The sequence below is a fragment of the Sus scrofa genome, chromosome 4, assembly GCF_054392235.1.
Source record: "Sus scrofa isolate SSC_HxYL_T2T_F1_AM1 chromosome 4, Sscrofa_HxYL_maternal_Yorkshire_Landrace_v2.0, whole genome shotgun sequence".
Classification (NCBI taxonomy): Eukaryota; Metazoa; Chordata; class Mammalia; order Artiodactyla; family Suidae; genus Sus; species Sus scrofa.
In genome coordinates, this window is record NC_139386.1 from 133,773,118 (window position 1) to 133,799,237 (window position 26,120).

Here is a 26,120-nt window from a genome sequence, read left to right on the forward strand (position 1 = left end):
TAGCATTTGGTCTTTAATTATACAATTTGACAATTTCTTTTAATTGGAAGTTCAGACCATTTACATTTAATATGATTATTGATGTGGCAAGGTTTAAATCATCAAGTTGCTATTTTTATCTGCTTGTGAGATCTTTTTTTTTGTTCTGTCTTTACTCTTTGCCTGGCTTCTTTGGAATTGAGTACGTTTAGCATTTTATTTTACCTGTGCATATTGATGTGTCAACCATAATTTTGGGAGGTTTTTTTTAGTAGTTGCTCTAGAGCATATAAAAAGGTGCTTACCACAATTGCTCTTCTATTTCGGATGGCTAACCATACCAGTTTGCTAAGACTTGGGGGATACCCAATATATAGGACTTCTAGTGCTAAAATCAGGAAAGTCTCAGGCACAGGGAAATGAGATAGACCACTCTACTCTTTTCATATAATATCATGTCATATAAGATTGTTAAAACCCCACAGTTGGTTACTATTGTGTTTGCTTTAAACAGTCCATTGTCTTTAGTTTTTTTTTTAATATAAAAAGGGTTGTTATGTTTACCCACTTATTTACAGTTTCTCACATTCTTTATTCCTTTGTGATGTGCAAGTTCCTATTTGGTACCTTTTTTGATAAACTTGTGTTATTGAAATTCATTAATATTATTCATAATTCATGTTTGCTAGTGGCAAATGCTCTCAGATTTTTTTAAATTACAATTAAAATTTGGAGTTCTGGTCATGGTGCAGTGGAAACGAATCTGACTAGGAACCATGAGGTTGCAGGTTTGATCCCTGGCCTCGCTCAGTGGGTTAAGGATCCAGCATTGCCATGAGCTGTGGCGTAGGTTGCAAACGTGGCTCAGATCTGGTGTTGCTGTGGCTGTGGTGTAGGCCGGCAGTTGTAGCTCTGATTGGACCCCTAGCCTGGGAACCTCCATATGCTGTGGGTGCAGCCCTGAAAAGACAAAGAAGACAAAAAAAAATTATTAAGACTTTATCTTTAGAGTAATTTAAGGCAGCAAAATTAAGGGGAACTTATAGATGCTTCCTTTGCCCCTACTCATGCTTAGGCTCTGCTCTTATCAACATCCCTCTCCGAGTGGGGGATCTGTGTAAATTGATGCAGCTGTGCTGACACATCGTAATCAGCCACCAGCCCTAGTGAATATTAGTGAACACTCTTGATGTTGTACATTCTGTGGGTTTGGGCAAAGGTGTGATGACGTATGTCCATCCTTGTGGGATCTCACAGAGTGTGCACCTCCTGACGACCCTCCCACCCAGCGCTGGCCACCACTGATGCTCACTGTTTCACAGTGTTTCCTTCTCCAGAATGTCATAGAGTTGAAATCATGCCTTGTAGCTTCTGCAGATTGGCTTCCTTCACTTATTAATATGCATTTCATGTTTTCCTATGTCTTCTTACTGCTGCTAACTCATTTATTTTTAACATCAAATAGCATTTCATTGTCTAGACATACTGCAGTTTTATTCACCCATTCACCTACTGAAGGACGTTTTGGTTGCTTCCAGGTCTGGGCAATTATGAATAAAGCTGCTCTAAACATTCACGTGCAAATTTGTGTGTGGACATGTCTTGAACCCCTTGGTTTAAATTCCAAGGAGAGTGATTGCTGTATCACATGGTAAATGTATGTTTCGTTTTATAAGAAACTGCCAAACTGTCTTCTGCATTTGCTGTACCTGTTTGTTTTGCCATCAGCAGAAAACAGGAGTTCCTGTTGCTCCACATCCCTGCCAGCACTTGGTGTTGTCAGAGACCCAGACTGTGGCCATTTTAATAGGCATGGAGCAGTTTCTCACTGTTATTTCAACTTGCATATTCCTATTAACATATGTTGTGGGACACATTTTCATATGCTTATCTGGCATCGGCATATCTTTCGTTCCTGAGATGTCTGTGAGCCATTTGGCCCATCCTTTTACTGTTTCTGTTCGTTTGTTTTTTATTGTTGAGTTTTACTTACTCTTGTTTTTCTTTTCAGCAAAAATTTATTTCACTCCCTTTCTTCAAGGATATTTTTGTATGTTGAGTACAGAATTCTAGATTGATAGGTTTTAAGCACTCTAAGGATACCCTTCCATTTTCTTCTCACTTTCATAGTCTTTTACAGGAAGTCTTTAGTTTTATATCTTTGTGCCTCTATGTAATGTACAGCAAACCTCCTTATACAGTGGATGTATTCCATCCAAAGGCTGCGTGAGACCACAGGTGATACCGAACTCTATTGTGTTCTGGGTTTATTTCTGTGCATGCATATTTATGATGATGTTTGATTTATAATTAGACACAGTAAAAGATTAACAGTAATAACTAATAATGAAATAGAACAATATTGTGATAATATACTGTAATAATTGTTACACGAATGTGATCTCTCTCTAAAAATATGTTATTGAACACATTTAATGCCTTTTCCATTGTAATTAAATACTTAATCACACATTGAAGCCGTGACTTTTCAGTTCGAGGTGTGACAGCAAAACTAGCATGGATATGTTTCTCCTCCTTCACAATTTCATGGATAGAGGGTTTGTTCTTACCATAAATCTTAGCAACCTCAACCTATGATTTTTTTTCCTTTCCTTAATAAGCTGAAATTTTCACCTTTTAACTTAAAGGAAGCACTTTGTGGTTTCTCTTTGGCATATTGGAATTGCCGTCTTTACTACTCCTGTGTTTTGGGGCCATTATTAGGTCAAATAAGAGTTACTTAAATATAAGCACTGCAATACCAGGAGAGTTGACCTGATAACTGAGAGGGTTGCCAAGGGAACAGTGTGTAGGATACACAGGACTAAGGAATGATTTACTTCCTGGGCTGGAAGGAGAGGGACGGATGAGCTGTTACCTTGCTACTCTTAACAGTGAGCAACTTTAAACTTACTGTTTCTTTCTGGGATTTCCCATTCGATGTTTTTGGATTGCAGTTGAGCACAGATAACTAAAACCAAACTGTGAAAAGTGAAACCATAAATAAGGGGGAATACTGTATCTTTTGTTTCTCTATTTTTAAGATTTTGTCATCATTACTTCCCTCAATATGATTCCACCACACTGTATGTGTGTGTGTGTGTGTGTGTGTGTGTGTGTGTGTGCGCGCACGCGCATATGTCTGTATGTCTGTGTGTGTGTCTGTGTGTGTGTCAGTGTGTATATCCTGCTTTGGATTTACATTGAGCCTCTTAGATCTAGCTTTATAATATCCAGTAAATTTGGAAAAGTTTTGGATGCTATTTCTTCAAATCTCTTTTCTGTTCCCCCTTTAGGATACAATTGCAAATATCTTAAACCACTTTATAATGTTCCATAGATTACTGAGACTCTGTTTCTTTTTTTCAGTCTTTGTTTTTCTTCTCTTTTTGCTTTATTCTATAAGGGAAATCACTGGTCATTTCATTTCATCTGCAGTGTTAATTTGTTATTAACTCAAAAAATTTTCACTTTTATTTGTATTTTTGTATTTCTAGAAGTTGTAATTGTTTCTCTCTTATATTTCAAACTTCTCTATTTTGTTTTCTGTAATTTATACGAGAGTGTAGTTGTTTCAACATCCTTGTCTGCTTGTGCTATCATTTCTGTCATCTCTTAGTCTGGGTTCTGTTTAGTGTCCTTCTTCCTACCCGTGGTTCAGAAATTGACTCCAGGTAGAAATCCAGGGGGAATGCAGGCTCACATCTTCTGTGTCTCTTTTTTCATGGATCACAGTTCTGTACTGCCACATCTTGACCAAAGTCTGAAAACCAGTTACTTCAGATATTTTGTCAAACCTTTTAGATATAATGGGAAGTTAAGCCTGGTTCATCACAGCAAAAAGCAGACGTACAGCCACTAAAATTGAGGTTGTTTGTAAACAGCGTTATTATGGAAATAATTGAATAATACAAATAAAATTCCTATATGCCAGACCTATTACTAAGGATATAAAAATGGACAAGAGGTGTCCACAAAGAACTCCGGGAATCAAACATAGACGTAAAGACAAGGCATTCAATGCAGTGGTAATAGCGTCTACAGGACTCTATTGAACCTCTCCAGCTCACTTTTTGGAGCCCTTGTATACCTCCAGGATGAAACTCAAAGCTGGGTCCTAAAGGTTTAATAAGGTCAATTTTAGATCAAAGGTGCTATAGGAAAAGAAGTTTCTATGCAGAAGAGACCACGTGGGCAAAAGTGTAAGAAAACAATATCAAGACAGAATTAGGAAACTGTAAGAAGTTTGTCATGTCTAGGACATCAAGTGGGGAGATAATAGTATCTCTCACTTTTGAGGTGTGTACTATAGTCCAGGCTCTGTTCCAAGGTATGGCTGTGTTTCAGGATCATTGGAGCTAAGGCACAGAAGACATTTGAGCAGGGGACCATCAATTTAGAGGTTTAAGTCTTTGAAAATTGTAACTAATTGTGAGGAGGAGATGTGCAATGTCATCCAGAAAAGGGAAAGAGTAACTAGATTAAAAAACATGTAATAATGACAAAAATGTTGCATACATCTATGAAGTAGAGGTTAAAAGAAAAAGAGGAGGCTGACGAGGGATGCGGAGGGGAGACACTTGGGCAAATCAGTCAAGTGCTAGGTGCAGTGAGTACCATGATGGGCCCTAATGGGCATCCGGAAGATAAAGTTTGGTTTCAGTTAAAGCCAGGCAGTAGATTGAGGAAAATGGTGCATCTAGGAGAGCCGCTAATAAAAGAGCAGGTGTTCCACGGTCCGCAATAGGAGAGTGTCCCGGAGAGAGTGGACCACCGAGAAGAGAAGGACTCTCCACCTGCTCCCATCCGGTACTGTCCAGGCTCCTGTGTGTGACTTCAGAGTCATCTGGATTTGGAGTGAGCCTATCTGGCAGCTTTGGACAGAGTGAATATAAAAATAGAGTGGAGGCCGGTGTCAGTGGCCCAAAGTGAGAGGGAGGAAGGGAAGTCAAAGCATCTTAATTAGCTCAGAATAAACAACGTTACTGTGGCGCTCAGAGTCCGTGGTTGGGCATGAGACAGAGATAAATGCCCAAAGAAACGAAGAGAGGACAGAGTTAGAGAAGGTTGGCAAAACTTGCACGGAAAGGAAAGAGGTCAGGCAGAGAAGCAGGCACAGGCTGTTGGGTGTTTGTGTGTTAAGATATCTCAATACAGTGGGACTTCAGTGAAAGAACTGAACATATTTCCTTGTCTATTAATTTGGTAATCTGATCAAAAAGCATTTGGGTTTGTGAAAAGATAATAGATAACAGAGCCAAAAGAATTAGGGTAATTTTCCTTTTTTTATATCATTTAACTTCTATACATGGGAAAAATAAATGTTTCCACCAGGGGATAAAACACTCAGCAAACCCTGTTTAGCATCTATGAGCCGGTTTGTCATATGGTTACTAAAATGAGTTCTATTCAGTCTTCCGTCTGCATGTTCATTCTGTATGTCCCTAGGCCCTGGCCTTAGGAGTGGCACACATCTGCTGGGAGTCACAAATGCGCCCTGAGAATCAGAATTAAACATTGTAGCTGTTTCACCCAGTACGGCAATAGGGAATCTCCACTCTCACAGCCCTGCAGGAGAACTTTTCCCAGTGGCGTTTCAGTCACCTTCTGTGGCAAGACATCAGGTGCTCCTGTTTAACAAGTGTTTTGTCTCCTTGCTTCATAAATGGGGGCACTGCAGCGCCTGGGGGTGGCCAGTGCCCTCGGAGGAGAATTAATCCCAGACACCCAGCCGGAAGCCCATCAGCCAACCATCCTAGAGCTGTCATTATGCCCCAGCAAGGCTCTTTGCTCCAATCAAGCCACCCTGCCCACTCTTCTCTGTCTCCACCTTGCTAATTTTCATCCGCGTTGCTCTGCATCATAGCATGTCAGTGCTGAAAAGGCTCTTGGAGTTTTAGATCAGCCCTCTTCAATTTAGCCAAGTCCTTCAAGCCCTCGCTCAAAGCGCACTTCCTACCGATGTGCTCTCCCTCTGGAAGTGCAGCCAGCTCTCGGGACCACTCCTTCCTTTGTACGTCTTTGCTCTTATAACTCGTGTGTCCAAGAAGGGAGGCTTGAGTGAGGCAGCGTGCTTCTGCGGGCCTCCGTTTCCTTCGCCGTGGTAGCAAAGGGCTGACTTTGGTGACCACTAAGGTCCCTTTTTACTACAACGTAGTCTGACTCTACAAATCTGCCTTCGAGGTCTCGTAGTCTTTCACTGTGTTCATGGTCGGGCACGCAGGTGGTTCTTGCTTTGCATGATACCCTGTTAACTGCATTCAGTGCCTCCCCGTGACATTCAGTAGTGTCTGAGGTCAAAGGTCATCTTCCACAGAGCTGCACGCAGTGAAGAATCAGTGCCGAGATGCCTGTGTTTCAGCTGGATTTTTCTACTCCTCAGAAATGCTTTGCCTTTTGGAACTCAGTCTTCAAAGGTTTGAGGTTGAAGAACTTAACCTTTCCCTAGGCGATTAAGGACCCTGTTCCTCCCTTGCCAGGTGAGATCATGGGACTGGTACTAGGCTAGTCAGACCTTGTCCCTAGAAGGTGACATCTTATGCCACAACCATCCAAGGACTGGAAAGGGCTGGAGTGGAGTCACAGTCCCTTTAGAACTGTTTGCAAGTGCCTCTTTGCTGCTCCCGGTTAGAACTGGTCTGCTGCCCGTCCTTCCAAGGTCTAATTCTTTAGCCTTTCTTTTGATCCTGAAAATTAACCTATCTCCTTGTACAAAATCCCTGTCTTGCTTAGCTTATGCAGAATCGATTTGTATTCTGAGCAACAGGAACACCTTAGCCAATGCAGTGTTCCTGGTTTTACTTGAACCAGAATATATTAATTTCCTCCTACAAACCTCACAGACTGGTAACATTCACTGATTGCCTCTTTGGTTTCTGAGCACTTTCGTGTTTCATACCCTTATGCAATCCGACTCTCGCCTGCTTTAAACTGCACCTTGGGAAGGCACTGCTGGCTAAACATCAAGGCTTTTTAAATTTTATTATAATTTTTCAACCGTGTCAATATTTCCTTGGTAGCATCTGACAGTGTGGGAATTCCTATCCACTGTGTGGGTGTGTGTCAGTCTGGCCCCCACGTCTCTAACGGCTCTTCCGTTCGTCCTTTTCGTCCTCCTCCTCCCTTTCATTTCATAAATGCTGGTAGGCATGGACTTCTGTGGCTCAGCCTGGACCCTTTCTCCCCACCCCCAGGCCCTATGATGGTTGCTGAGAGGATGGCGGAGATGGCACAGGACACCTGTCGTAAATACAAAACTGGGGAGCAGAAGACGCTTTTGTTTTGACCATGGGTACTGCATATGGAAGTTCCCAGGCCAGGGGTCGAATGAGAGCTACTGCTGCCGGCCTGTACCACAGCCACAGCAATGCAGGATCCTTAAGCCATTGAGTGAGGCCAGGGATCGAACCTGTGTCCTCATGGATACTAGTTGGGTTCATTGCCACTGAGCTGCAACGGGAACTCCCACAATTTTTATATTAATTCCATATCAGGATGGGTTTTTAAGACTAGAAATGTCTTCTTTGAGGGTGTTAATGGAGAGGTGTCTGTCCACTCCCTGACATCCAACCCTTTCCACTCAGGTGAACATAGGGTAGGTGGGCATTCTCTGGGCCACCAGGAACATTCTGGAAACAACCTCTGAGAAGCCCTGCCCAGAGTGATTGAAGAATTCTTGCAAAGTTCAACAAGGTGATTAAGAGCTGGGCTCTGAAAGCAGAAGGATATATGGCTTCACACTCCACCGCTTACCAGATATGTGACTTGAGCAAGTCCTTTAGCCCTTCTGAGCCTAACTTCTCATCACTGTAATGGGAAAAGGGTGTCTGCTGTATAGGGCTGGTGTTGGAATTAAATGAGATAATGCCTATGAAATGAAATGCGCCCAGAGAAAGCTAATTGCCGTGGGGAATTGGTCATCTCGTTCAGTAAATGGTCAAATCCTTATCTCTGGCCCTCGGCCTCCTCTCAAGTTCTAGTCCATAAATTACAACGATCATTTAGTTGTCCTGCTTGTTCCTTAAATTCCATTTATCTGAACTGAGGTTATCTTCCTCTTAAAACAAAGTACTGCCTTCAGACCTCACTGTTTTACCAAGGGTACCACCGTTCTGTTGAGCCTTAGGGCATAAAGCTCCGACTCTTTCATCTAAATCGCTGACACGCGTCCGGTCTCCGGACTACGTGAAAACTCAGAACCTCGCTTCCACAGTGCCTCACCTGAGTCCTCCCCCACCCCGTTTTGGCTACAACGGATGAATCGTAGTTTACGTCATCTACAGTTTTCACTAGGGCTCACGCGGCGTTACACCGTCTATGGGTTTGACCAGGCGTCATGGCACACGGTTTTACTCCTCGGGTCACACCGTCCTCCCTGCAAACACCTTGTGAGGGAGCCTTTGGATCACCCTCTCATTTTCAGTGGGTTGTCTGTTTGCATATTGTGGAATGTTAGACGTCCTTCGTACATTTTGCTTTTTGTGAAAATGTCTTTTATAAATATGTTCTCCAAGTCTGGTGGCTTATCTTCTCAGTCTCTTAATTGCCTTCCACAGAAGAGAAATTAGAAGTTTGAGTCCATCTTATCACTTACTTCTTCCGTGAGTCCTGGCTTGGGTGTTCCGTCTGAATGGCCATCGCCACCCTCGAGGTCCTCTTGATTACTTCCCTATGGTACCTGCTAGGAACTTTATGGTTTTACATTTAGGTCTGTGTTCCATTTTTGAGTTAATTTTTTACGAAAGGTATAAGGCCTATCTCTAGGTTTTGTTTTCTTTTGTTTGTTTGTTCGTTTTGTTTTTTGCATATGGAGGTCCAGTTGTTGTGGCTTCATTTGTTGAAAAGGTAATCTTTTTTCTGTTGTGTAGCCTTGGTTCCATTGTCAAAGAACAGTTTCGACTGTATTATAATCTTTTCTTCTTTAGTCCCACAGCCACTGCTTTAAGTTCTGTATTAACTCTTACCTGGACTATTAGAATACTTTGCAACATGGTTTCTCCTGAAACGACGCTCTCCTCATTTGCTTCGATGATAACCCAGTCCTGGGTTAATCATCCTAAAACCTAGCTATCATTGAGCCATCACTGACTCCATGTTTATATTACGTTTCTGAAGTTATAAAACCTTAAAACCATCATTTAGGAGGTTGGAAGAAACTGAAATTATCTGTCTAATTTGCCTTCAGTTCATAGTCAGCGAGTTCAGTATCTCAGAGAAGCAACTGCAAAGACTTCAGCTTTGGCATTCCCAGGGATGGGAATTTCTGTGTCTCAAAAGGAAGCCCATATCATTTTTGAAGAGTTCCAAGTGTTAATGGTTATTCTAATATCGAGCTAAAAATCTGTCATTGTCTAAAAAGGCAAGTGGGTTCAAGTTCTTTCTGCCAGAACTTGTAGGATGAAATCAGTCTAGAGCAAACTTAGGGCCACAGGCTTGAGAGCCAGATGTCAAAGTGTTCAAACATCAACTCCGTGCTTTAGGGACTGTGTCATTTTTAACAATTAACCACTGATAATAATGAAAACCCTCTCATAGGGTTGTTGTAAAGATTATATGAGTTGACATTTATAGAGGAAATTAGTGCACCTCTTGGCTCTAAATATATGATTAGCTATTTTTTCATATGATGGCTCTTTTAAATATTTGAAGCTAATTATGATCTCTCTTTGCCTTTTTTCCATTTTTCTCATTCAGTCTTACCATATCCAGTTTTCTGTTTTTTTCCTTCTTCTTTTTAGGGCAGCAAGTTCCAGGCTAGGGGTCTAATTGGAGCTGCAGCTGCTGCCCTGCACCACAGCCACAGCAACACTGGATCTGAGCCACGTCTGTGACCTATGCTGCAACTTGCAGCAATGCCAGATCTTTAGCCCACTGAGCGAGGCCAGGGATCAAACCTGCATCCTCATGGATACTAGTCCAATTCTTAACCTGCTGAGCCACAATGAAAAATCCTCCAGTTTTTTAATTATACAGGAACATTAATTCTGGAATCAGAAAGACTTGGGTTTGAATTTCAGCTTGGCTCCTTCCTGGATGTATAAATTTGGACCCTTTGCTTAACCCACTGAAACATTTTTGTGACAAGTGTAAGTAGAGAACTGTACTGGGCTGAATAGCTGTCCCCAAGGAAACCTGTGAACATGACTTTGTATTGAAAAGACACGTTGCAATTAAGGGTCTTGAGATGGAGCTGTTATTCCCAATTATCCAGGTAGATCCTGAGACTTGACTGTGGAAGAGGAGCAGGCAGTGTGACAGTGAAGCAGAGGCTGGACGTAGGTTCCCACACAATCAAGAATCTCTGTTATCCAGGAACAGCACTTCCACAGCTGGAAGAGGTAAAGAATGGGCTGTTCCCTGGAGCCTCCAGAAGAAGGCAGCCCCGCCGACTGACACCTTGGTTTTAGCCCCATAGACTCATTTCACACTCCAGGCCTCCAGAGCTGAGCAAGAGTCTAGTTCTGTTTGTTGAAGGGGAATATCCAGCGGCCAGTCTCTGGTGAGGATGAAGCTGGCACAAAGCAGAACGCTGCCAACCACTAGATGTGGGAACCCATGGCTATCAGTCCATTGGCTCGGAGTCACTAAGGAGAATTCTACTCCCACAGTGTCGTTGGAAGAATGTTTCAATCACAAAACAGAAGAGAAGGCCCAGCAAGATGAGTGTCTGCAGTGTGTGCCCGTCTCACCCAGGGCGACGGACTGCACAGGCCTCTCTTGTTTGCCTTTCGCTCAGAGGGCAGACTTGCTGATGGAGTGGACAGAGGCTGCGTGACGTATCCTTAAACAGAACGAGGAAGTGCTCTATGTACCTGGAATAAGAAAGATTTCCTCTCCTAAGCAAGGAGAATCTGAGTGTCGCTCTGCCCTGCCCTCCACGCGAGGGAATATTCCAGTCTCGGGGCACTGATTGAGCAATCCTAGGGACCAGTGGGACCAGTGACAAGGTGCACTGTGGTGGCTTCCCAACACTATTGTTGGAAGCCGCTAACTTCATCACGCTTTACAGAAACCATAGAAAATGAATACAGTTATATTTCTCACATCCGGCTTTTAAAAGGATCAAGTAAAAACAAGGTATATGTATATAAAGTGCCACAGGGGCCTTGCATAGCGCCTTATACAAAGTAAGTACACCATGGCCAGATAGTTTAAAAAGGGACTCAGGCCACAGACACTGAGCAAATGGGTTGAAAGGTTAAAGATGTCTAGATAACAATTACATGTTTATTGTATATTTCATATAAGAAATGAAGATGATCACAGGCTAGAAAGAAATAGAAAGATTTCAAGAATCTTTTTAATTTATTGAAAAAGAACAAAGACACTTGTAGTAACGTGGATACACCTAGAGATTCTCGTAGTAGGTGAAGTAAGTCAGAAAGAGAAAGACAAACACCATACGATGTCACTTACATGTGGACTCTAAAATGTGGCACAGATGAACCTGTCCACAGAACAGATTTCAAGAATTTTAAGAGGTGGAGAGAATTTGGTCCTCGACTCCTGGAGAGGAGCGGAGGTGAAGGACACCGAGAGTCAAGGTTGACGTCCAGCTTCCGCGTCTCCGCAGCCTGCCATCCACTCCTTCCTTTCCTCTCTGGGGACCTGAGGTTCCCTTTGCTAAAGGGGAAAGCTGTTAGGTGGCCGTGGAACAAAGTAACTAGCCCACTGATAGACCATCAGCGCCATGGTTCACATCTGTTTGTTTGTTTTTGTTTTTAATTCAGCATTAATTTCCTTCCGGTAAACACTTAGGGCCCTTGCAACGTTGTTCTCTGACCTCAGAATGGCCTAAAGCCTGGCACAAAGACAGTAACCTCGGGACCTTCCAAAGCAATGCCCTCCATAGAACTGGTCCCTGGAGGAGAACAGTCAGCCATCAAAGGAAACAATTTATACCTTGATTCAGGAAACAAATTATACCTTCTAGAAACATTTGGCAACAGTGTGATGGCTCTGCTTTGCCCTTGGTTAGTTTAATGGAGTGACAAATGTGTGCAGTGGGTCTTCATTAGTTTGTGGGGGGCGAGGGGCAAGGGGGAAGCATGTTGAAACAAAGAAGTCACATAGTGACCATGTTTGCCTGGGACCACAGTTAGTATGTGATTGATGTTCGGTAGAGGATTCTTTCTTTTCTAATCAAATCAATTCCACTGACAGATCCGTGCATACCTGCGCATTGCACTGTTTCCAGAAGACTCATTGTAGTCATCGCTGAATATTTATTGAGAACCCACTGGGCACAGAGAATTGTACCAGGCATGTGATCCAGAGAGAGTCTGCTTCCAGCCAAGTGCTTTTGTTTCCATCCTGTTCTGGGAGTAATAACATACCTAAGGAAAGTGGAATTCTACACATAATCAAACTTATTATCTGATTTGATCATTATTTTGATTGCTACTTACAATTTTTAATAGAGGTCATTATTTTATTACATAGTATCTTTCTATAATTAAGTTACTTTAAACGAAGACTTTCATTCAGCTCAAGTTAGTGAGAATAATGTATTTCTGATTTTCTCATCATCCACTGAAGAAAAATTGAGCCACAAAAAGATATTATACTATGGAACAGTTTTTTTTCCCCAAAAAAATTTAGATTTTGCTGTATATATAAGTGGGAAGATTGATGGCATTTAGTAGGAGATAAGTTTCATTGTTTCAAAAATTATCAGAAGTGTGTCACGGAAACTAAGTTCCTGGGGTTCCACGTGGGGCTTGAATTCTCTGATCAAATTACACATTTCAAGTTTTAACAGTAAAAAAGATCACATTGTTACAGTTACACATATATTTTATAAAAGACAAAGGGCCAAATTGATAAGGGAGAAAAGAAAAATCAGTGCCTTTCAAAACAGAACTTCACAGTTTTGATTGTTAGTGAGTCGGTTTACATGTCAGGTAAACTTTGATCTTAAAATATCTTTCACAGGCATGATTTTCTCCAGAGACTATTTTCTGTCTTGATATCCGCATAAGAGAAACAAGAATAAATATCGTATTCCACACAATACCCTCCCATGACTGTTCGTATCTCTCACACTTGTCTTTGTGTGAAGAAAGTTGTAGCCAGTTTGGGAGAGATAGATTTAGTCTTCAGAAAGCGTCTCTTTCTCTCCCTTAAACAGGTAACATTTTCTAACACCCTGAAGAGTGAGACGAGGGACCATTCCCCATCACCTTAATTTAATCTCCAGAGTCCAGAGCAAGCTTCATCTTGGCTTCTGTGCCTGTGTTTCTCAGCTCTCCTCTCTAACCCGTCCCTTGCTCTCTCCCCGTGCCCTCCTCTCCCACTCTTTGCGGATGCCTGTGTCCTTGCAGAAAGTGAGAGGATGGTAGCAGTTGCACCCTGTGCCCTCTAGCTCTGCTCTGGCAGATGAAGGGACCTCCCCTGGTGCCCAAGCCCCATTCAGGACTGGGGCCGTCTAGGTTCGTTCTGTGTGCCCCTGAGACAAGTCTTCCTTGTGCCAAAAGCTTCTTGGGAACCTCAGCCAGATGAATTAGTCAAAAGTACCTTCTCTGTGATCACAAGAAGTAATCTGGACTGGGTTTGGGTTATATTTAAACTGAATTTAAAATACAAGGTCTGCATGTGTTTCACTCTCCAACACAGGAGAGGTAATTGACTTTCCCACTGACTCCTATTTTTGTTATCAGAATTTTTGAGTTAGTTGGGTCCTAATTAATTCATTCATCCATGCAAATGTGGCTATTTTTGCATTCCGAGTTATTCCTTAACTCCGTCGCAGGGTTTGTGAAGACATCATGACTGACGGAGGCGGGCAGTTGGTTCTGCTGGGATCCCCCTAACTTACGCCCCCCACCCTGGGAGGCCAGCTCATCTTCCTGTTACTCAGAATTCCACGTCTAGGGCCAAAGGCTTGCATTTTAACAAATATTCACTTCCTATAGTCAGGCCCCAAATAGAGTCAACGAACGGCAGTACTTTTGTAAGGGGTTTGTTGTCGAGACCAGATCCACCACACAGGGAAAATCTCAGGATTCCTCACTGAAGGTGGTTATATGCCAACCCCGAGGGAGATTTCCACCCATCTGGTGGGCGCATTTAAATGCAGGTGTGACTCTTCTCAGAGAAGGTCTCCAACTCGTGGATTCGGAGCTTGAACCTAACCCGAGACTATGAATAAGCAGCGGCAGTGACGGGGGGTGGGGGGGCAGACTTTCCTCTCCCTGCACTTTCCCCCACTGTCCCCCGCATCCCAGCTGAGAGAATGACCTGGGCTTGGTTTCAAAAGTCTGAGCACCAGCCCTGGAGGATGAGGTCTCTTATGGCAGCATGGGCAGGTGAGTCATGCCTGGTCTGGATTTATCTTTACCCAACTTCCGAGGTCCCTCTCCACCTCCAAGAGCTCCCCGGGGGTTTCCGCTCCTCCGATGGGACAAGGAATACAGACTATGTCCCATTTTTCAAATGACAAGTTAATTCATTGGAGGAATGCATATTTTAGTTTTTGCCATGGTGGCTGTCCAAAAGAAATAGTCTACAGGCAGTATCTGACTGGGCAGAGGTTCTGTCATGTGCCTACGCTCTAGTTCCAAGTCAAATGTTTAGAATTTCCCATAGAAACAGCATAACACGGGATGGCTTCTCACCAAAAAAACAAATTAAAAAAATCCATTTTACCCCAGTGCTATATTTAGTCTAGACTATAGTACTGGTGATATTAGGTCATCTGTGAAAACAAGTACCATGCATGACGAAGGGTCCATGAAAAAGCACGGGAGTGTAACCCGGAACGGATCCCCTCTCATCTGGTGTTAGAACACAACAGAAAAGGTAGAAACTGTGGGGGTATGAGTTAGACTTTATTAGCTCCTCAGATGACTCTTGCAACCAACCAATCAACTCTTCACTCATTTAAAGTGGCAAGTTGAGGACACGAGACTTATGAGGACAGAGGCACCAGACTCAATCAGCAGGTAAATCTTTTGAATTGACTGTATCAGGGTGAAGGACAGAGAGCAGGCGGTGCCAGGGAAAGGACAGGCTTTAGATCCTGGCTCCACTACTCACTGGCTATTACCCTTGTTAAATTTTAGATTTTATAGGTGAAATAATAATAGTAATAATAATAATACCTACTACACCAGGCTTCTTGGGGATTTTCTGACATGATAATACAGCTTCTTGGGGATTTTCTGACATGATAATACAATGCCTAACCCAGAAGATGCTAGTCGTGGTTACAGAAGGCACTTTTTGCAAACTACCTCACAAAATTTCCCCTTCTCAAAGAATTTCCGCCACCCCACAGCCCAGTGCTCAGGAGTTAGCCTCAGAAGCAGTGCCTGTATGAACTGACCGTGTCCACTTAATCGTAGCTGTAGTTGGAAGTGGACAGTGACTCAAGCTGGGCTAATTCTGGGCTGTGAATCATGAGCCTAAGACTGAGAGCTGGAAGCTATGTCACTTTAGTGGAAGCAACCAAGAGACAAGGCCCAGGAGCTCCCATTGTGGCTCAGTAGTAACGAATCCAACTAGTATCCATGAGGACTCAGGCTTGATCCCTGACCTCGCTCAGTGGCTTAAGGATCCGGCGTTGCTGTGAGCTGTAGTATAGGCTGGCAGCTGCAGTTCCAATTCAACCCCAAGCCTGGGAATTTTCATATGCCATGGGTGTGGCCATAAAAAGACCAAAAAAAGGGGGGGTGTTGGGGGAGAGTCAAGTTTCAAAACTCTTGCTGTTCAGGTTCTAAAGGTCCAAGTTTCCTACTCCTACTTCTGGTTCTCAAGGCTGGTTGTTGGTCTCTTCCTTAGTTTCCATGAGATACATTAGATGCTTCCAGCTGATCCCTAACCCCACCTGTTTTCTAAGTTGAACTAGCTACGATTGGTTTTTGAAGCTTACAAAATAAAATGTTTAGGAGTTCCCATTGTGGTACAATGGAAATGAATCTGACTAGCATCCATGAGGATGCAGATTTGATCCCTGGCCTTGCTCAGTGGGTTAAGGATCCAGCGTTGCCATGAACTGTGGTGTAGGTTGCAGACACGGCTTGGATCTGGCATTGCTGTGGCTGTGGCATAGGCTGGCATTTACAGCTCCGATTCAACCCCTAGGCTGGGAACCTCCATATGCTGCGGGTATGGCCCTAAAAAGACAAAAATAATAATAATGAAGTGTTTAAATGGTAATTAGCAGTAGTCGTTTTAATCATAGAAGTGACACCATTGCTAGCAGTAGTAGGGCTGGTGTGATACAAATTTGTTGGCTTCTCATTCAATGTATTATCCAGTCTGGGCTCAACCTTTATGTTTATTTCACTTTTGTGTTCTATGTACATCCATGATGATAGGGGCCAGAGATTACTCTTGAATCTATGGCACCATGGAACCTATAGAACATTGTAGAGAGAGGTCACTCATTAAATATTTGTTGAATAAATGGAAGAACTTGTGAAGGAAATAAAGTTAGATTAGATATGTAAGAATGCAAAGTATGTAGTGAAAAAGTGAGGTTTTGGAAAGTATTTTAAAGCAAGGTATTTTAATGGGCAGTGGTCAAAAATGCATGTCCTATGGTGCCACTGAGGTGCAGAATAAACCTGGACTAATTAATCATAATAAATAATTTTATTTCTCTAAACTAAATACTAGTTAGCAGAGGTTGAAAGGATACACGTTTATTAAAAAGTCGTTGTCTAAAAGTAAATGGGTCATTAACAGAAAAAGAGTTTCCTTAAAAACAGGTCTCTCTCTACTTTGCCAAAAGACAACCACTGCCCTCAAGCTGCATAACCCTTTTTCTGTTATAAGGGTCGTATATAACCAGGACTTCTGAAGGTAGTGGTTTTGTTTGAGAAGCTGAGGTACCTGGCTGTTGAGGGCAGCTTTTGCCAGCTTTTGAGTTGAAGTGGCTTTTGGAACGTGGACGTTTATCCAGGAGGCATAACGTTTCTTGATGAGGGTTCTGATTTTGGATGCTAGTTACTTGAAAAGTCAAAATGCTATAATGGTGAGAGGTTGGAAAAACACCTGTGGAAACAGCCTTTTCAAAAATCTTTCTTGCCAAAGAAATAGAAGCTCTGTGAGAAAGTGTGGATATAAATACTCAGCAGACTACTGCGCTCCTGGACTTTGAGCATATACCACTATCTGGCAGAAACTTAACCTGGCCTGGCTCCTAGTCTATTGTTTAGAAAGGGCAGAGATTCTTTCATGGGGAAGTGGGAGGAGAATGAAAATGTATTTTAATCTGTTTTTATGATAAATATCATGAAATCAAAATTTAAAGCTCTATATTTTTATTTTCAGTGTGTTGCCCATAATGCAGGAGGAGTCATTTAATAAGAGATTGAAATGAGCATTGCTAACAATGAAGTCATTATTTTAATGAAACCTGATCAACTTTCCTGAATAATTTGGGATTTTTTTAAACAACATATTTCAAGGCAGAAAAAAAAGGAAAAGACCATACGTTTGGCAGAAATGAAAAATGGTTACTATGGCAGCTTGATTTGGACATGGAAAACCTGCTTCAAGCTATTCATAAACCCAACTCTTGCAAACTATTTATTATGTACAATAAATTATATGAAACGTGTAATAAAAAAATGAGAGCGACTTGTTTTAGAACTCAGAGAGTTAATGAAAACTCTTTGCGATGGAGGGACTGGGAGCCCTGGTGTTCCCTGCTGAAGCGGCTTAATGAATTTTCAGCCGGACCAACAGGACCCCCCACTCTTCAACCGTTGACACAAATGTGGCATTCTTTAGGGAAGAACAAAATGAGGAATGTGCCCTGACCACATGAAGCACAGCATTCCCACCGTCCCAATCCAAGGCGTTTAGCCTCTTCTCTTCATGCCCGAGTGGACATCTCTCCTCACACACCCAAGTCGAAACCTGGAGAGAGAGCTGGGGAGGAGAGGGCTGGTCACTCCCATACACTGCGCTGAGCTGCCCCTTCTACAGAAGGGCGTAGACAGAACCCAATCTCCTTGTTTTCCACGTGGAGCATGTATGTTCCGTGAGTCCGGAGAAGCTGGCACCTCTGTGTCACAAGTATGTATTTCTGCACATGCAGACGATAAACACAAGACAAAGACTTGATTTCTGATCTCAAAGCCATGGGATGTAAATGTCCAGACAGAAATGTACCCTTCTCTATGTCAGACTCATTCGAGGCAATACCCAATTAAATGGTTAATAGTCGTATCTGGATGACACATGCTTTCCAATGGGGCAAATCAGCTTGGGTCGGAAGAAGAGTAGGTGTTGTGTTGCTGTATATATTTCAGAATCTGGAGGCTTGTGCTTTGCAGGATGGAAACAGCTTGGAAAAGAAGTCGGGAGTAAGGAGGCAAAGAGAGTCTTAGAGCAGAGGTCTGGAGGGCAGGACGGTGCGTGCTAACGAGAGCAGTGCTCAGTGTGTGTTCACGTCTTATTTTATAAAAAGGCTGTAAGGAATCCAACCTGTGTGCAGAAACCTAGTTAGGAAGTGTGGGCGGTAAGGAAAAGCAAAATTAAAATCCTGTAGTACAGTCCCTGAATCTGGGAAGTAGTCAAAACCAACTCCCTTTTTAAGCAAGATGAAACGGAGCTGTATCCCTGAAGCCAGACCACCCGGGTTGAAATCCAAGCTCTGCATTTTAGCAACTGCGTCACTGTCTGTGCCTCAGTTTCTTCATATCTAAGATGAGTATGGAGAAGGCCATACCCAGTGAAGGAAATTACCACTCGGACTCAACAAGTCAGTATTCGTGAAGCACTGAGAATAATACTGGATATGAAGTAAGCGACTTAAGGGTGGTTATTAAACATTTTGAATTTCAAAAATTATTTGATTAATCTCTTAATCTTCTAAGATATCTCCTGCATTTGCAGGAGTTCCCAGGCATGACTCAGAGGAAATGAATCTGACCAGTATCCATGAGGATGTTGGTTTGATCCCTGGCCTTGCTCAGTGGGTTAAGGATCTGGCCTTGCCATGAGCTGTGGTGTAGGTTGCAGACACGGCTCAGATCCTGCATGGCTGTGGCTGTGGCTGTGGTGTAGACTGGCAGCTGCCACTCTGATTCAGCCTCCAGCTTGGGAACTTCCATATGCCTTGAGTGCAGCCTAAAAAGACAAAGGGCAGCCTTTGCCCTTCCCAACAGCCGTGTTCTCTTCTTTCACGTGCAGCAACGCTTGGCAGGTCAATAATTGCAGACGGTCTCACATTCTAGAAGGGATTTAGAGGTGTATCATCTTGATTCTAAGTTTTATTACCCTAATGATTAACAATGTTAAACATACTTCACAAGCTTATGTACCAGCCGTAGACCGTGTCTCATGAATATCTACCTAAATCTTTTGCTTGTCTTTGACTGTATGGTTTGTTTCCTTATTGGTGACTTTTATTTTCTCCTAGTCTGGCTTGTTTTTCATTCTCTCTTTCAAATAAAGAAGCTTTTAATTTTTATTAAGGCAATTTATCATTTTTAAAAATTTTATGGATTGTGTACTTAATGTAGCTAAGAAATATTTACATAACCCAGGACCATGAAGGTTTTTCTCCTGAGATTTTTTTTTTTTTTTCTGGAGCTTTTAAAGATTGGGATTTTTACATTCAATCTAAGGCTCGTTTTCAGTTAATGTTTCCATAATTCAAGGTATAAATTGAAGTTGATTTTTTGACATAGAGATGTCCAGTTATTTCTGTTCCATTTGTTGATTAAACGATCTTTTCTCTCCTGAATTATCTTGCACCTTTGTCAAAAATCAATTGACCATATATGTATGGTTCTATTTCTGTATTCTATTCTGTCCCATTGATATATCTGTCTATATCTTGATTATTATATCTTTATAAGAATCTTGAAGTCAAGTAGTATAAATTGTCCCACTTTAGTTTTCTTCAAAGTTGTTCTAGCTTTCCTAGGTTCATTGCATTTCCATATGAATTTTGGAATCAGCTTGTTAAAGTCAGCGTTATTTTTTCACCTGAAAGAAGTCTGAATAAATCTTCTTGTCTTTGTTCCTCTGTATGTAATATTCCATTTTCTCTCTGACAGTATTTATGATTTTATATATATCATGGGTTTTAAGCAATTTGTTATGGGTGTTGGTGTAGTTTTCTTCAAGTTTCTTATGCTTGGGGTTCATTGAGTTTCTTACTCTTTTTTTGGTTTGTTTTTTTCAAGGCTACACCCATGGCATATGGAGGTTCCCAGGCTAGGGGTCCAGTCCGAGCTGCAGCTGAGGCCACAGCCACAGCCACAGCCATAGCAACGCGGGATCCGAGCCGCATCTGCGACCTACAGCACAGCTCATGGCAATGCCGGCTCCTTAACCCACTGAGCAAGGCTAGGGATCAAACTTGCAACCTCATGGCTCCTAGTCAGATTCATTTCCGCTGCACCATGACGGGAACTCCCAGTGTCTTGGATTTGTAATTTTAGAGATTTAAGTACATTTGAAAATATTTTAGCCTCATTTCTTCAAATCATAATTTTTTTCTTCTCGCCTCTGGCGTTTCTCCTCCCTCCCTCGTCTCTGACTCCTATTATTTGTATCAGACTGTTTAAAGGAGTCCTGTAATGGACTAACACTTGATGAAATGTTTGTTTTCATTTTCAGTCTGTTTCTCTCTGATTTTTGAGTGGTTTCTGTTTCTGTGTTTTCAAGTTCATTATCTGTTCTTCTAAAATGTCTAACCTGCAGTTGATCCAATCCTGTGTTGTTTATCTCAGCATCGTAGTCTCTCCCCTGGAGCTTCTATTTGGGTATTTCTCCTACGTTCTTTTTCTCCACCTAACCTGCTCACTTTCCCCCTAAGCCTCTGGAACATACAGAATACAGTTACAATAACTGCTTTAAGGCCCTTGCTTTGTTAGTGGCATCATATGCGTAATTTCTTGATGACTTTATTCTGCTCCACGTTAAGAACTGTGTCTTCCTGCCTCTTAGCAGGCTTTGGTCTGATCGCGTGCCAGGCGTTGCGAATTTGGCCTTGTGGAGCACGGAACATCCTCTATCCCTATAAATATTCTTCAGCTATGACCTCGGGGGCAGTTAAATTTGGAAATAGTTTGACCCTTTGAGTCTTGCTTTTAAGCATTCTGAGATGGGACCCGAAAGGGCTCAGTCTAGAATTAATCTTCCCGTATTGGGGAGATGAAATCCTTGTGAGGGCTCCATCTGATGTTCTGTGAGTTAGGAGGTTTTTCTACTCTGCCTGGTGGGAACAGAAACTATTTCTGAGTGAGTTTTGAGCCGTCTTCCTTTGAACTTTTTCCGAAGGTCCTTTCCCAGCTGCAGATGGTGTCTCATGCGTTCGTCTGGATCAGCACTCAGAAGAACATCAAGGGGAGAGACCCCCGTGGCCTCTGGAACGCCCTCTCTAGCCAGTCTCTCCCCTCTGTTGCTCTGTTCTGGAAACTCCTACTTCCTTGACTTCTCCAAACCCAAGGAGACCCTCAGGCTTCCTCACGTGTTCCTCTCTCTGTGCTACAACCTGGCAGTTCTCTCCAGACAGTGAGTCAGGGCAAATGTATGATTCATCTTGTTTATTTCTTCTCTGTCAGGAATCCTTGTCTTTCATTATTCATTTTAAATATCTTGAAAGCTTTTATTTCATGTATTCCATCCAGGTTTTCTGTTGTTTCACATAGAAGGATAACTCTTGGCTGAAGTAACAGCCTCTTTGAAAGTCTATCTTTCTTTTTATTTTCTCAATTTACTGCTTTTCTGGTGCTCATTTTTATCACCTTTCTTCCTCTGATATTCTGTGGGCAGTGGGCCATGGGCGGTGCTTTTAATATATCCAGAATACAACTGCATCTTTCCATCTCTTTCTCAAATGACTGTGTGGAAGCCATCGTCACTGCTTTCCTGCATTATCGCATGACTTTTTCTGGGACTTTCCTGGATTATTTTTTCTGTTCTCCCAAACCTATATCCATCTATAGTCTATTCATAATGCGGTAACCAGAATAATCTGTTTAATAGCTATGGAAAAAAAAACAAAAAAAACAAACAAACAACAACAACAAAAAAACACTCTTCTGCTAAGAATCCTGCAGTGGCTCCTCATTGTATTCTCAATATAAGTTAATAATTTATAATGGCCTAAGGCACCATATAATCTTGCTTCTGCTATCCCTTTAGCATCATCTCCAAGGGTGTTCCATGTGGCCTACTCCTTTTTGGTGAGCAGGTCTCCTTCCTGTTCTTTGAACCACCCAGACATATATCCATGGAGCCTCTCCACCTGCTCTTCCTTCTGCCTGGAAGGCTGTTACCTCCAGAACCGACAAGGCTTGCTCTCTGGCCAGTTGTGCTTCAGTGTTCCCGTCATGGCTCAGCAGATGAAGAACACTGACTAGGATCCGTGGGCATGGGGGTTCGATCCCTGGCCTGACTCAGTGGGTTAAGGGTCTGGTGTTGCTGTGAGCTGTGCTGTAGGTCTCACACTGCTGTGGCTGTGGTGTAGGCCAGCAGTGGCAGGCCCCATTCGACCCCTAGCCTGGGAACTTGCATACGCTGCGCATGTGGCCCTAAAAAACCATAAATAAGTACACAGAGTTGTACCTCCATCTGCGCCGCCCTCCACCTCGGCCCACACAGTCCTGATGCCCTTGCCCTCCGCCCTTCGCTCTCCCCGCCATCCGTCCGACATGACTCTTCCGTGCCAGCCTCTGGGCCGCCTCTCTATCCCATGAGCGCAACAGGTCCTTTCTGCTGCTTTTTGGATTTCCCAGTCCCTCTTCTTGGGAGAGTCTCCAGCAAAAAGATCCGTGTTTCTCTCCTTTAAGCTTTTCTTCATCTGCCGCCTTGTCCGTGGGTCTTTATTAACCATCTTATGCATTATTTATTTATTTATTTACTGTCTTTTTAGAGCTGCACCTGTGGCTTATGGAAGTTCCCAGGCTATGGGTTGAATGGGAGCGGTAGCTCCTGGGCTACACCACAGCCACAGCCATGCAGGATCCCAGCTGCATCGGAGACCTACACCAGAGCTCACAGCAGTGCCAGATCCTGCACCCACTGAGCGAGGCCAGGGATCGAACCTGTGTCCTCATGGATACTAGTCGGGCTCATTACCACTGAGCCATGACGGGAACTCCAGTTAACCATTTTGTTTAAAATGGGATCTCTCCCCTGACTCTCTGGCTTTGTATATCCTGTCTCTTGGTTTATTTTCCCAGGAAGACTTATAAGATGATGCACTGTACATTTTAATATCTATGTGTTTTATTGTCTGTCTCTCCCACTAAAATGGAAGCGACACATGGACAGAGATTTTTATCTTTTTTTCCTCCTCTCAGCTTTATTTTCAGAACTTAGAAGTGGTCCTGGCGTGTGGTAGGTCCTTGATAAGTGTAGTTAATTACATTTTAAAAATAGCATTGTCCTAAAATTACCAAGTTCAAAACCTAGAAGTGAATAGTTTGACACATTTAAAACATTTTCCACATTGTGTATGGATTTCGAAATACCTACGTTGCATTTTCCCTCCAGAACTCTTTCTTCTGGAGGTGTCATAGTTAGGAGTTAAGAACTACCTCGTGTATCTAAGCACCCAGTGTTCATGTCACAAAGTTGATAAGGCGTAAAACTAAGAGTACTAGTGTCTTTCCCCCAAAAAACTTATTAATCTGAATTTGCCTGTACATCTTTCACCTTCACTGCCCAGCTTCCAGACCCACAGAATAGAAATTGCAAAAATGCTTTATAATTAGGTGGCACCTTGATGGAGAACAGGGATTAACACAGGTTTATTTTTCACTATACGTATTCAATCCACTATTCAATCCCTATTACATCTCTGTTCAGTGAGTTTCTGTGACCATGTTACACATAAAGAAACTGGGTTAAGCGTGACTGGCCCTCGCATCAAGAGCTTGGGTCAGAACCCGGCTTTCTCTTCCTTCTAAGCCCACCTTGTTGCCGCTACGGGTGCCACTTCCCTGTCAGCAGGGAGAATGACCCTGGGGATCCGCCGGGCAGGGAGGAACAGAACCCAGACACCCGTGCTCGTAGGGACCGATCGGACCGAGGCCACCCCACCATCGGTGTCTCGGCGTCATCTCTGGATGGCGTGGCACCGTCGTTAATGTTCGTGATGATAGAACCAAGTCATCAAAAAAAGATTAATTACATTGCATCCACTCTGTTTAAGAAGGCAGGAAAGTGTGAAATCCATTTTAGAAAGATTTCCATCAAAAATGATTAAAATTTTCAGCTATCCAGAATGATTCATTCCCTGGGGTTTCTACATAGCCAAATATGTAAATGAAAAGGCACAAATATTGCTCATTTCACACAAAACAAAACAAACAAGCAAATCATAAAAAAAAAAAAGGTGCAGACAGGACAGAACTTCATGGAATTGAGGCTTGGCCAGACCACAGAGCACCCACGGCGGACACCAGCATCATTTGATGTCTTATATCTTTTCTCGTCGGTCAGCTGTCCATTAAAGTTTTAATTATTTTGATGATTTCTCCTGTTATACAATCTCTTAGGGTGGGTAAATATGTCCCCTGTACTCCCAGGCACATACTTGGAACGATTGAATCAGCCTTACGCGCCCCTTCCCCCAAACCCTAACTGCTTCAAATATACCAGGGAGCTTACCTTAATACTAAGAGGGAAGCTTCAACAGAAAGGAAGCTATCAAAAATATTTATAAAGTAGAAGGTAGATGGGGAGAAACTGCTTAATGGGCAGGGAGTTCCCTTGGGTTTATAAAAATGTTTTAGAGCTAAATAGGGGTGATGTTTGCTCAACATTGTTCATGCAGGAAATGTTCCCGCATTGTTCACTTCAAAATGGCTCATTTTATGTTATGTGAATTTCACTTCAGTTTAAAAAGAGTATAACTAGGATTAATCTCCAAAATAAAAAGGCAGAGTGGTTCTAATCACCATTGCCCTGTTCTTAGAAAAGTAAATCCTAGCATCTCTTCTTGGGACAGGAACTCCCCAGCTGAGATTACCTTCCAGGGCAAAAGGCCACAAAGGAAGAATAATCGAATCTGGATGCTGGGAAAGGTCAACCATCATCAGCCAGGTAGACCCCAGGATGCTGTGCCTGCAATGAGCTCCTCGCCCGCAGAGGCCACTTACACATTACCTCTGGTCCTCAGCACGGGGTGTGTGCCTGATACAGTAAATGATGGAGTTTGAGTGAATTAGTTAAACAAGGGGAGTTAAGCAAGTGGGGGATGCTGCAGTGTCATGGCCCCCAAGTCCCATGCTGACCAAGGGAAGACTGAATCCAGGAGCACCGGTGCCCATCTCCAAACCAAAGCAGGCAGCCAAAAGGGCTTGGAGGTCCCCGCAGGGGAACTGGACCCACCTCGAGGTCCGAGAATCCAGTAAGAAGCCAGTGAAAAAAGTACATTCCTGGATCCACCTCCAGGTAGTCTGGTTCAGGAGGTCTCAGGCGGGGTCTGGAAATCTGTATCTGAAAATCGGCTCTCAGGTGGTTTCATGCGGGAAGCCTGTGCACCACCCTCTTAGAAAAATGGAAGCTCAGGCTTGGGAATGGCCAGTGCCTTTTACATAAGAAGGTTCAGAACCAGTAGCCCCTGCCTTCTTTTGCCTTTGCTTTCATTTAATCTAAGAACTTTTATATAACGACCAAAATGGTCCAGAACATGAAAAAGCCTTGTGGTGGCGTGAGCTTTAGAAACATTTGCCATGATGGAGAAGCACCTCTCTCAGGAGTGTTCACGTGAATCCCTTTGCACGGTGCAGGGTTTTGATGGCTTGGCTCCCAGGGTTCCTTCCAGCTCTGATTCTCCAATTCTATAATGAAATCAGGCTGAAGGAGGGGAAGAAACAGATGATTCCTGCATGTGTAACCACTTTGAAAAATGTGGATGACAATAAAAATGTGAAATACTCTTTTTATTAATGATTGGAAGCGGAAGCCTAACATTATTTTTTGAACATTTCTGAATTTCATTTCTATTTTCATGAAAATATTTAACGGAATATTGTTTACAAACAGGCAAATTTGGGGGAAACGTGAACTTATTTGTAAAATATAACAGATAAGATCTTTCAGGACCTATTTTGTCTTCAGTGTTAATAATAATTTCACTGTTTTCCTGATTTAAAAGTAATAAACTTTCATTGGGGAAAATTTGTAAGATTCAGAAAAGTTAAAAGGAGAAAAGTTAAAGA

At 42.7% G+C, this 26,120-nt stretch overlaps 1 protein-coding gene across 3 annotated transcripts in view; it reads left to right on the forward strand.

The window, feature by feature from the left end:
* The window catches only part of LOC106510246 (uncharacterized), a 433,353-nt gene that overhangs the window by 268,726 nt on the left and 138,507 nt on the right, over positions 1–26,120 (forward strand). The window lies entirely within an intron of this gene.